We start from the raw sequence: 11,193 nt of genomic DNA on the forward strand, positions 1-11,193 counted from the left end.
TTCAGTTCATGGACAAATGTCTTGTCATTTTCCTTTAGAAATCTCTGGTATAGTTCAGAATTCATTGTTCCATCAATGATGGCAAGCCATCCAGGACCAGATGCAACAAAACAGGCCCAAACCAGAACACTCCCACCACGTTTCACAGATGGGATAAGTTCCTTATACTGGAATGTAGTGTTTTTCTTTCTCCAAATGTAACACTCCTCATTTAAGTCAAAAGGCTCTATTTTGGTTTCATCCATCCACAAAAACATTCTATCAGTATCCTTCTGTTTTGTCCACATGATCTTTAGCAAACTGTAAACTATCAGCAATAATTTTGGAGGAGAGCTGTAGCTTTCTTCTTGCTACCCTGCCATACACCATTGCTGTTCAGTGTTCTCGTGATGGTGGACACATAAATATAAACACTTGCCAATGTGAGAAAGGCCTTCAGTTGCTTAGAAGTTACCCGGGGTTCCTTTGTAACCTCTCGGACTATTAGACACCTTGCAGTTGGAGTTATCTTTGATGGTCGACCACTTCTGGGTGGGGTAACAGTGGTCTTGAATTTCCTTTGTACACAATCTGCTTAATATTGGATTTTTTCAATAAATACATGAAAAAGTATAATAATTTGTTTCATTTAGTGAACTAGGCTTTCTTTTAGGACATGCTTAAAAAAATCAGATCATACTAGACATATATAATGCAAAACAAATTTGCATTATTAATCCAATGTTTTGGTTACACACAGGAACCTTACGTAGGGGAACCAGAAGTATTGTTAGGCACCCCCAGGTATCAACAAACCCACAAAGTGAGTAATCCTACATACCCCCATATCTGTTGCACTGCAATGCTAAACACCCATGCTGTTCATCCCTGTATCAGTGCATTAATTTCCTTAGAGGTAGACTGGCCCCATAATAAAGCCTTGTGGAGAAAACAAACATTGACCGGCTCCCTTACTTCCGTGATACGAAAAATAAGCTATTCTGTATTATTTACTGCTAATCATATCAGTTAAATCACTACATATTTAAAGAAGGAAAGGCAAAGTCACTTGGGGGTGCCAAAATGTTAGGCACCCCCCAAGTGACTTCAATAGCCTACCTTTTACCCCGGGCTGGTGCCCCTGTTTGGAGAGAACAGCACCAGCCTGGGGTACCTGGACCGATGCGCTTCCTTCTTCCTGCTTCAGTGCGTGCACATGAACAGTAGAGTGAGAGAGCCGAACTTGAACAGAGAAGTCGGCTTTTCACTCTACTGCGCATGCGCGCGTCGTTTAGTCCTTAGAAAATAAAGCAGGAAGGAGGAAGCGCTCACTACAGGTGCCCCGGGCTGGTGCTGTTTTCTCCTAACAGGGGCAACAGCCCGGTGTACAAAGTAAGCGATTAAAGCTACTTGGGGGTGCCTAACATTTTGGCACCCCCAAGTGACTCTGCCTTTCCTTGTCCTTTAACTACCCAGAGGGCTGAAAGAGCAGATACAATGCTATATTTTCTTAAATGAAACAATGCCTATTATTGTGTGTGTGTTGACATAGCAACAATTCCTTAAGATATTCAATCCTTAAGATTGATTTTCATTTGTTAAGAAAGCATTTTTCTTGTGTGGCTGGATTTGGTACTATAAAGCACAGCAGCAGGGCAAGCCAGACTAGTCACTATACAAGCTGAAAAGCACTGCTTGGACCTTTGTTAGTGGTCCACTATAAACATTAGCACATCTATGTAATGGGAACTATATTCTAAAACTGTGCCGTCCGACTGGTGGCCCATGGGCCGCATCCAATCCCCCTCTGTGTGGGCCCGCACCTGTCTGGCTGCCCCTCTGTGTGGGCCCGCACCTGTCTGGCTGCCCCTCTGTGTGGGCCCGCACCTGTCTGGCTGCTGTGACTGCTTACCTTTGTAAGAGTAACTGGCCCCCTCCATTGTTCACACCTCAGATTCAGGCTGTAAACCCCTGTATTGTTTATACATGGTATCCCCTGTGTTGTTCACACCTTTTAGTGCCTGTATTGTTCACCCCCTGCATTGTTCACACTTAGGCTCAGATTGTAAGCACCCACATTGTTTACACCTCAGACATACTGTGGGAGCAGTGGAGATCCTTAAAGGGGATGTTCACTCAACTGTCTCTTATTTTAACAATGAATAATAGAATTACATTTTCAAATTTTGTAATTTAAAAAAGGTTCCTTTTTTATTATATTTACTATAAGATAACACTTCCTAGAGGATAATAAGGTTTCTGACACACTACAACAGAGTACAGCAGCTCTAGCGCTTATGCCCTGCCTCCACCTGCCTTATTTAAAACTATAATTGGATGTATTCAGTTTAAGAAGCTGCACGGTTCTGAAAGAGTAAGAGAAGGGTAATAAAATTAAAAATTCAATCTTTGCTACAGGTCTTTTTGCCTACAGCAACCACTCAGAAAGTAGCATTTACTGGTCCCTTTAAAGGAGAAGGAAAGCCTAAGTCACTTGGGGGTTCCCCCAAGTGACTTTAATCGCTTACCTTGTACCCCAGGCTGGTGCCCGTTAAGAGAGAACCGCACCAGCCTGCGGTAGCAGCGAGCACTTCCTTCTTCCATGTTGGTGCGCTGCACATACGCATCACAGTGAAAAGCCCAGGGTATTTACTGCAGAAGAAAGCGCTCACTGCAGGTACCCTGGGCTGGTGCGGTTTTCTCCTAACAGGGGCACAAGGTAAGCTATTAAAGTCACTTGGGGGCGCCTAACATTTTGGCACCCCCAAGTGACTTTGCTTTTTAAAGGAGAAGGAAAAGCTAATACTTGAATGCTACAGGTAAAAGCTGGGCATACTTTGCACCTTTTATTACATTACCCTCCCTTTAGGGACACTGCTTCTGTAGAAAAAAAAGGTCAGCATGATATGTCAGGGTTGTACCTATACAGACATGTTGGGAGCTATTACATAAAGAACAAGTGCATAACTGAGTATAAATTAAACTTGCTGTTGTATGAAGGGGAACTATCACTAGTATTAACACCAAACTGTAATGGATGTCTAATATATGTTTCACCAATAGTCTATTTTCTCTATGGTTGTTTTGCTATTAAATATTTGAATTCCTCAACCTAACATTTTTTTGTACCTGCAACCAACACAATGGATGATGAGTCGCTGGCAGATTTCACCTGCTGAATATAATGCAATAAAACAGAAGGCAAGATTTATCAACATTCAAGTTTTTTCATTGTTTTTTGTTTTTTTTTCCCCCACTAAAAAAAATTTGAGTTATGTTTAAAAAAAAAAAAAAAAAAAACTTGAATGTCTGGTATTTATTAAGTACAAAAAAAACCTGAAACGCAAATGTAAAAATTCACCATCTAAAAGCTTGAGAGTTTATATAGAAGTTAATGGGAGTTCTCCAAGGCAAAGCCTAGCCATATTTTCAAACAAATTTTTCCAGTTCAAGGTATTCCAGGTTTTTATTCAAACAAGTTTTCCTTTTTAATGAATAAGTTAGCATTTGATAAGAGAGTTTATTCAACATAGTAAAAGAAACTCTAATTCACAAACAAAAAATAAATTGATAAACAAGCCCAAGAGTATTGGCCAAGTATTTGCAGAAGGATAAAGGTTAGGTTGAGGAAGTGCGGAAACCATTTTTTCCTGTTGCAGCTACTCAGAATTTTTTTTTCTTTTAATTTCTTAGAACCAACATTTGTTCAGGTTTCAACCAAAGCAACTATGTTGAGGGTCAAGGACAGATTTTACTTGCTCTCATTGGCCGATTCCAGCATGTGTCAGCAATTTACAGTGCACTACAATGAGCATAGTTCAGTCGCTTGCAGTACAAAAAAAAAAGTTAGCATACTGACAAACCAATTCTCTCAACAGAAATAATATAATTTAGATGTGAAAAATAATTACTAAGCATCCACTGCAGTGTATATTAGTTATAACGGCAGTTCTCCTTTAAATATTGCCCTTAATTAAAAGCAAACATCGCATTAAAGGCCTGTCTATTATAAATGCCAGAAGACTAAAAAAGCTCAGCTTATGGAATCATTTACTCAATTTTAAAAATTCCTTCCAGTTCTAATTTTTTTCCCCTGTACAGTCCCAGTCTTCAATTCACCTGAAAGGGAAGCAAGTCATGTATTCCCTATTGCACTGTTTTTTGAAGATATAGATATATAATATAAAATATATAATATAATTATATATAGATATATAATTTTGCACAGCAAAAAAAACTCTACAAGTGGATTTTTTTTTTCCTTCGATGCATACTTTAAAGCACTGCTGTTTAACAGAAGGCCTATCACTTGAAAAGCATACATACACTATAAAATTATATATATATATATATATATATATATATATATAGCAGCGAACCCAAGGTGGCACTCTGCTTCAGCTCTTAGCTCGGGTGCAAGGTAAATGATTTAAATATCCAAAAAAGACCAGCAACACCGAGTTATGTTCCAAAATCAATCAATTGTGTATTAAAAACGCATGAACAGACAACGTTACGTTTCGGTCCCCATCGGGACCTTTCTCAAGGCAACCATGCTAACCAACCCCATGTTCTATTTATCCATAGTGAACCAGCACTGATGCTGAATTGACAGCGATTAATCGAAAAGGGTCCGGTTCGGATATAAAAGGAACAAGAATTTAAAGGAGCTATTATCCTCTGCGGATCCGGTAAGCAATTATATCACACGAACAAATATGGGCAAGATGGGTGTGTTCAGATGCGGCAACTGTGTAATGTGTAATACCTTAATAGTAGGGGACTCCTTTCATCACCCGCATACTGGGAAATCATACTCCATTAGACACAGGCTCACATGCACCACACGTAATGTGGTATATATTATCAAGTGTCCATGTGGGCTGATCTATTGTGGCAAGACTTGTAGACAGTTAAAGGAAAGGATTAATATGCATCGTGCTACTATCAGGGCTGCTCTGGACCCTAAACCTGCAAAGAAGGAGGGAAAACAGGATATATCCAAACAACCTGTGGCACAACACTGGCTGCATGCTAAGCATCCAGCTTCATCGTTTAAATGCATGCCTATTGATTGTATTTCAGGTGTGCAAAGGGGTGGCGACATTGATCGTATTTTACTCCAAAGAGAAGCATTTTGGACATATGAACTGGATTGCGTGGCTCCTAGGGGCTTAAATAGTTCCTTATCGCTGAACTGTTTTCTGTGAGTTCTTCTGTCCAATTTCACATTGGGATTGTGCTGGTATTGCTATTACAATTTATTATATGATATAGGTAAATGGGATCCTCAAGTTGGTATATCTTGCTGTGGAACTGATATGTGCATATGCATGTGAATGTTATAATAGGCAGATCTTGAATTAGATTGGGGCCCCCACTAATTAGGATAGTGTTTGGTTTGAATTGATTGGCGCAGCGTACATACAATGTTATGATGTTTTTAATCTTATATTGATATATGTTTAATTGTATTTATTCACTTTTTTGTGTACACACTATAAAATCATGACACTGTAATGTGTATATTTTTAACATGATGTATTGTACGGTTTCACGGATTTTTAATGATTGCTTTGCCGAATCACTTCACTGTACTTTAATGATTGTTTTAAAGGGGTATTAATTTAAATAGCACCAGATTTGCACTTGGAATATTTTAATGATAATTTATGGCACTGATCACTTTATAGCATTCGCTGCACATTTTACTGCAGTGGTCACTTTATGGCATGTAATGTTTTAATGACAATTTATGGCACGGATCACTTTGCAGCACTAGCTACATGCTTTACTGCAATAGTCACTTTATGGCATGTGTGCAATAGACACTTTATGTAAGCACTAATTATCTAATGATAATCTATGGCACGGATCACTTTGCAGCATTGGTTACATGCTTTACTGCAATAGTCACTTTATGGCATGGGTGCACTGATGTCACTTCCTATTTGCTGGTTCACTATGGATAAATAGAACATGGGGTTGGTTAGCATGGTTGCCTTGAGAAAGGTCCCGATGTGGACCGAAACGTAACGTTGGCTGTTCATGCGTTTTCAATCCACAATTGATTGTTTTTGGAACATAACTCTGTGTTGCTGGTCTTTTTTGGATAGATTATATATATATATATATATATATATATATATCTGCCCCCCAAATACCCAAGAATATAGATGCAATAAATGTAAACTTATTCAGAGTAGTTCTAAGCTTTGTCTCTTATTTTAGGCCATGCAAGAATCGGTGCCCCAGATTGCACTTGCCCCGAGTTGTAATGTCATCATTGAGGGCAGGGGGAGACACATAAATAACGCAACGACTAGACTAGCCGGCTCTCTGCCTTTGACACTGCCTGAGTTGGGCAAAATGCTTGGCAGGCATGAATGCTTAAAAAATAAAAAAATATATATAGATTTGTAGGTGGAATCTACATTAATTCATTTAATTCGCTTTTCAAGACCTCCTTTAAGCATCAATGGATGGCCTAACTAGTAAAAGAAAAAAAGTTGGGTGGGCCAGAGTAAAGGCTATTTAGAAGATTCTGCTTGTCTGCACATTTTACAACATATGCCAACAAATTAAAGTGAGGTGGTCTTTTAAACACAGTAGATAAGAAACTGCTCCAATCCAGCTGGAGAAGCTTAACTTTAGCCTAAGTAGGTTAGTGAGCAAAATGCATTGTTGCATTATAAAGGATTCTGTCACAGCAATATTTTTTTTTTTTTTAATTTTGAAATTGGACATTGGGCTAGACATATTTTTAGTTTCCCAAGTACCCTCAGTCATGTGACTTGTGCTCCGATAAACTGTCACACTTTACTGCTGCACTGCAAGTTGGAGTAATATCATCCCCCCTCCCTTTCCCTCGGCAGCTGATCAGCGGGGAGGTAAAAAAGTAACAGCTCCCTGTTGTGTAGCGCTGGCTCCTTCTGAAAACTCAAAATCAGGCACAATGCGCAGAGATGGCGGCCTACACACCAATATTAAAACTTTAAAAAAAAAAAAAATCATTAGTGGTTTAAAAATAAAATTTTAAATAGAATCAAATTATTTGCAATGTGAACAGTGTAATATAGTAATAAAAATTATACCATAAAAATCATGACTCCCTTTAATGAGTTGTATATAAATGATATCCAAGCACAATTATAGAATCTGTAACATCTACTACTGACCCACTAAATGCAGCAAAAGTTAGGCAGGTATAATTTTATCTGCACAGTCAAACAACATAGTTTATTATACACTTACCATAGGGAATAGAGGGTGCAAGAGCAGTAAAAAAAAAAAAAGTGACTAAGGGGATGACTAGGGGATGCACTGAATCCAGGATTCGGTTCTGTATTGGGCCACGATTTAGCCTTTTTCGGCAGGGTTCTGATTCAGCTGGCAAAACCAAATCAGAATCCTAAATGTCGCTGCATAAACACGGAAGTGGAAAATGTATCCCTTCCAAATCCGAAACGGCGTATGCTAACTCAGATTCGGTTCAGTATTCGGCCAAATCCGAAAAACTGGGTTCAGTGCATCCCTACAGAAGACAGATACATGCCAAGAAAACAGACAAAAATGCAAACCACAAAAAAAAAAAAAAAAAAATCACAAAAATAGAAAGCTATTTGCAGTGTTTTTTAAAAACAGCATACTATTAGAAGGGGAGGGGCTTGTGAAGAAGTAGGTGGGGTTTGGCATAGATGCAAACTGGAAACCGTGAACCATAGATGTAACCAAGTATACCGGGAACAATTTTACTTGTAGGCCAGGCCCACCACCCAGGTTATTAATTGGGGGCCCCCTAGGGGGAGGGTACTGCAAACATAGTAGTATGGGACCCCCATGATTACGGATGGCATCCATGCTAAGGAATATCCAGCCCAATTCAGGAAAGTTTATTGAAAATGTAAAATAGACTGCTCGAAGCCACACTGTAAGGGTTGCTTGCAGTTTCCAGCAGATGGTATATATATATATATAATGCTCTATATGTAAAAGGCAAATCTAGGGTACACACCAGCTGGCCTAATATTTTTACAGTGACCCAAGAACAACATGCCAAATACACATTATTCATATATTATTGTACTTCCGATTTCACATTATTCTACAGAATTTATTGGTGTACACATTTAATTGCATTTTTGGAAATTCATTCACATAATTAAAAGTGAAAACCTGTAAAAGAGAACAAAAGTCATTCAAACCTTCTCCCTCCATTAATAGCTAAACATTAGCCAAACGTTATTCCTTCCCTAGTTAACTAAACTGATGAAAGTACAGCCCTAACACAGCAAGCCCAGTTGTGAAAATGACACGTACAAGTTCACTAATGTGTAAGCCTGTCGGGGAATCTAGGAAGAGCGAGTGAGTTACTGCTACCATATGTTACAGGTTACACAGCTAGAGAATGTACAAGCCCAGCAAACACTGTACCTTTGCAGTACACGTACATATTGGTTTTTAGGGAGCCAAGGTACACAGTAGAGTGTGTAATAAGATATAAAAAAAGAACAAACATTGAGAATGACAAGTGTGGATTTTTAACACAAATTGTAACTCACCAACCCCTCTCCCTAGCACCAATATGTGGATATTAGCTTGGCACATCTATGAAGGTGTGCATATTGATATATCAATGTAAATAAAGGCAAAACTATGCAATATAAGGCTGTATTGGAAATGTAGGGTGGGCAGAGAGCGGAGAGAGCAGGCTTCCCTTCCCCCTGCTCTACATGTAGCTCCTTTGGTGAGCAGTGACGTGTCCACCTGAGCAGCTCCGGAACGCACATTTAACCCCTTCACTCACAGGAGAAGCTGCAGACTCCCAAAACAAAGTTCTGTAGTGCACTGACTGCTATCATATTCAGAGTCTAAGTGTCACAGAACTTTGATTTAAAAGACTAGTAAGCAAAGTGCTGGAAGGTGTTCGGGTTTAAAGGTGACAGGCAGCTGATGTTTGCCATCATGTAGCATTTTATTCTTTGTGACATTTTTAGCAGTCACACACACACACACACACGACACACACACACTGACACACACATGGTCATACACACCGACACACAGTGTCACACACACACACTGACACACTGTCATACACACCGACAGTGTCACACACACAGTCATACACACCGACACAGTGTCACACACAGTCATACACACCGACAGTGTCACACACACACAGTCATACACACCGACACAGTGACACACACTGACACACTGTCAAACACCGACACAGTGTCACACACACACACACTGTCATACACACTGTGACACACACACGGTCATACACACCAACAGTGTCTCGCACACACACAGTCATACACACCGACACACACACCAACAGTGTCTCGCACACGCACACACAGTCATACACACCGACACACACAGTATCACACACACAAAACCCAGCACAGAAGGGTGCAATGAAACAAGAAATGAGAAGGCAGATTTTTGGCCAACATGACAGGCTGCTCCTGCCAAACTGAAAGGGAAAAACCTGCTGCTGTGAATGAAGTGCAGTGGAGGGGCTGCCAGGCAGGATCCAGAAGGAACACAGTAGCCAAGAAGCCCGATAGCTCACCCTGGATGAAGATGCTGTGCCCAAGCTCCTAGCCAGGTGCCTAGTATAGCCCACACACGGATACTGACTACGTTTCATACCTGTAAGAGAGATTTCAAAGAGAAGTGCATGGCCCCATTAATATCACAGCCTGAGTCCCGCAGAGCCACACCATAGGGTGCCAGACCTGCGGCCCCCCAGCCGCTTCTGTCTCCCCCCCCAGCTGGAGGGCTGCAGCTGTGACATGCCCGTGTGTGCAGCCGGGGGAACCTACAGGCACAGTCCTGCCTTGCATCCCAAACAGGAGCCGCACTGCTGCATTCCGTTCCGCAAGGCACACGCTGCCGGGGCCGCTGGGGGGGGGGGGGGGGGGGGGGAATGAAAGCCCGGCCGGCGTGTAGCGCTGCATGTACCTGAGCAGCTGTTGCGGCGGTGCAACAAGTCGCTGTCAGAAGCAGCTGCAGCTCGCGCGGACGTTCCCCGGGGTTGCGCGCGCCCAGCACGAGTCGGTGCAGCAGAACCATCAGAGCCAAATCGCAGCGACAGCCGCTCCGACAGCCCGCGTCTTCCTACTGCCCGGCCAGCTAGCCGGCGGTACCGCTCCGTCACCCCAGCGTCCCTCTTCCCTTCCATCTTGACTTTTGCCGACGTGGAAATTTTGGGTTTGGAAACGAGCCGCGCTCTTATTGGCTGCCGGCGGCCGGGGTCGGAGGTCACGGTTTGCTTGTTCCGCGCCAAAGAGCTGCGCTGGGAAAGTCAGCACAATCCATGTCGCCTCCTACTCCTGTAGCGCCTCCATTGCTGCCGGCCTGTTAGCTTATGCAAACATAGGAATGTGACAGATAACGACGTGGGCCTATAGCGGGTTCCCAACAGTGAGGGAAGGGGAGGCGGCTCAGTGTAAGGGGTTCCTATACCCGCCTGTGCAGCCTGGGAATCCGGCAGCCTGTGGCAGGCACGGGACACGCCCCCTTAACCCCTCACCTACCGAGTGCCCGCCTGAGATTAGACCCTTAATAAGTAATGGGCGAGTTATTGTGGAGCGGGGAGTGTTAATAAGCTTGGCATTCGGCTAACAGCTGCTGTATGTAACCCCCAGAGGCTGCTGCTCAGTATATGGACTTTACACTGTACATTCCTTAACGTGTCATGCTACATGGGCACTCCAAATGTGTGTGCGACATATTGCTTAGCGGCCGTTTAGTTTGTGGGTAGAACATGCAGGGGGCTTGTGGGAACAACATGCAGGGGGCTTGTGGGTAGAACATGCAGGGGGCTTGGGGGTAGAACATGCAGGGGGCTTGGGGGTAGAACATGCAGGGGGCTTGGGGGTAGAACATGCAGGGGGCTTGTGGGTAGAACATGCAGGGGGCTTGTGGGTAGAACATGCAGGGGGCTTGGGGGTAGAACATGCAGGGGGCTTGTGGGTAGAACATGCAGGGGGCTTGGGGGTAGAACATGCAGAAGGCTTGTGGGTAGAACATGCAGGGGGCTTGTGGGAACAACATGCAGGGGGCTTGGGGTAGAACATGCAGGGGGCTTGGGGGTAGAACATGCAGGGGGCTTGGGGGGTAGAACATGCAGGGGGCTTGGGGGGTAGAGCATGCAGGGGGCTTGTGGGAACAACGTGCAGGGGGCTTGGGGGTAGAACA

The 11,193-nt window shown here is 42.7% G+C and overlaps 1 non-coding gene across 1 annotated transcript; it reads right to left on the reverse strand.

Moving 5' to 3' along the window:
- Nucleotides 1–8,796: 8,796 nt before the first annotated feature.
- On the reverse strand, nucleotides 8,797–8,882 carry mir148a (microRNA mir-148a). The gene has a single exon (NR_049649.1). It is a non-coding gene; the product is annotated as a microRNA mir-148a (primary transcript).
- Between the last annotated feature and the right edge of the window lie 2,311 nt (nucleotides 8,883–11,193).

This window comes from Xenopus tropicalis, chromosome 6 (assembly GCF_000004195.4).
Source record: "Xenopus tropicalis strain Nigerian chromosome 6, UCB_Xtro_10.0, whole genome shotgun sequence".
Classification (NCBI taxonomy): Eukaryota; Metazoa; Chordata; class Amphibia; order Anura; family Pipidae; genus Xenopus; species Xenopus tropicalis.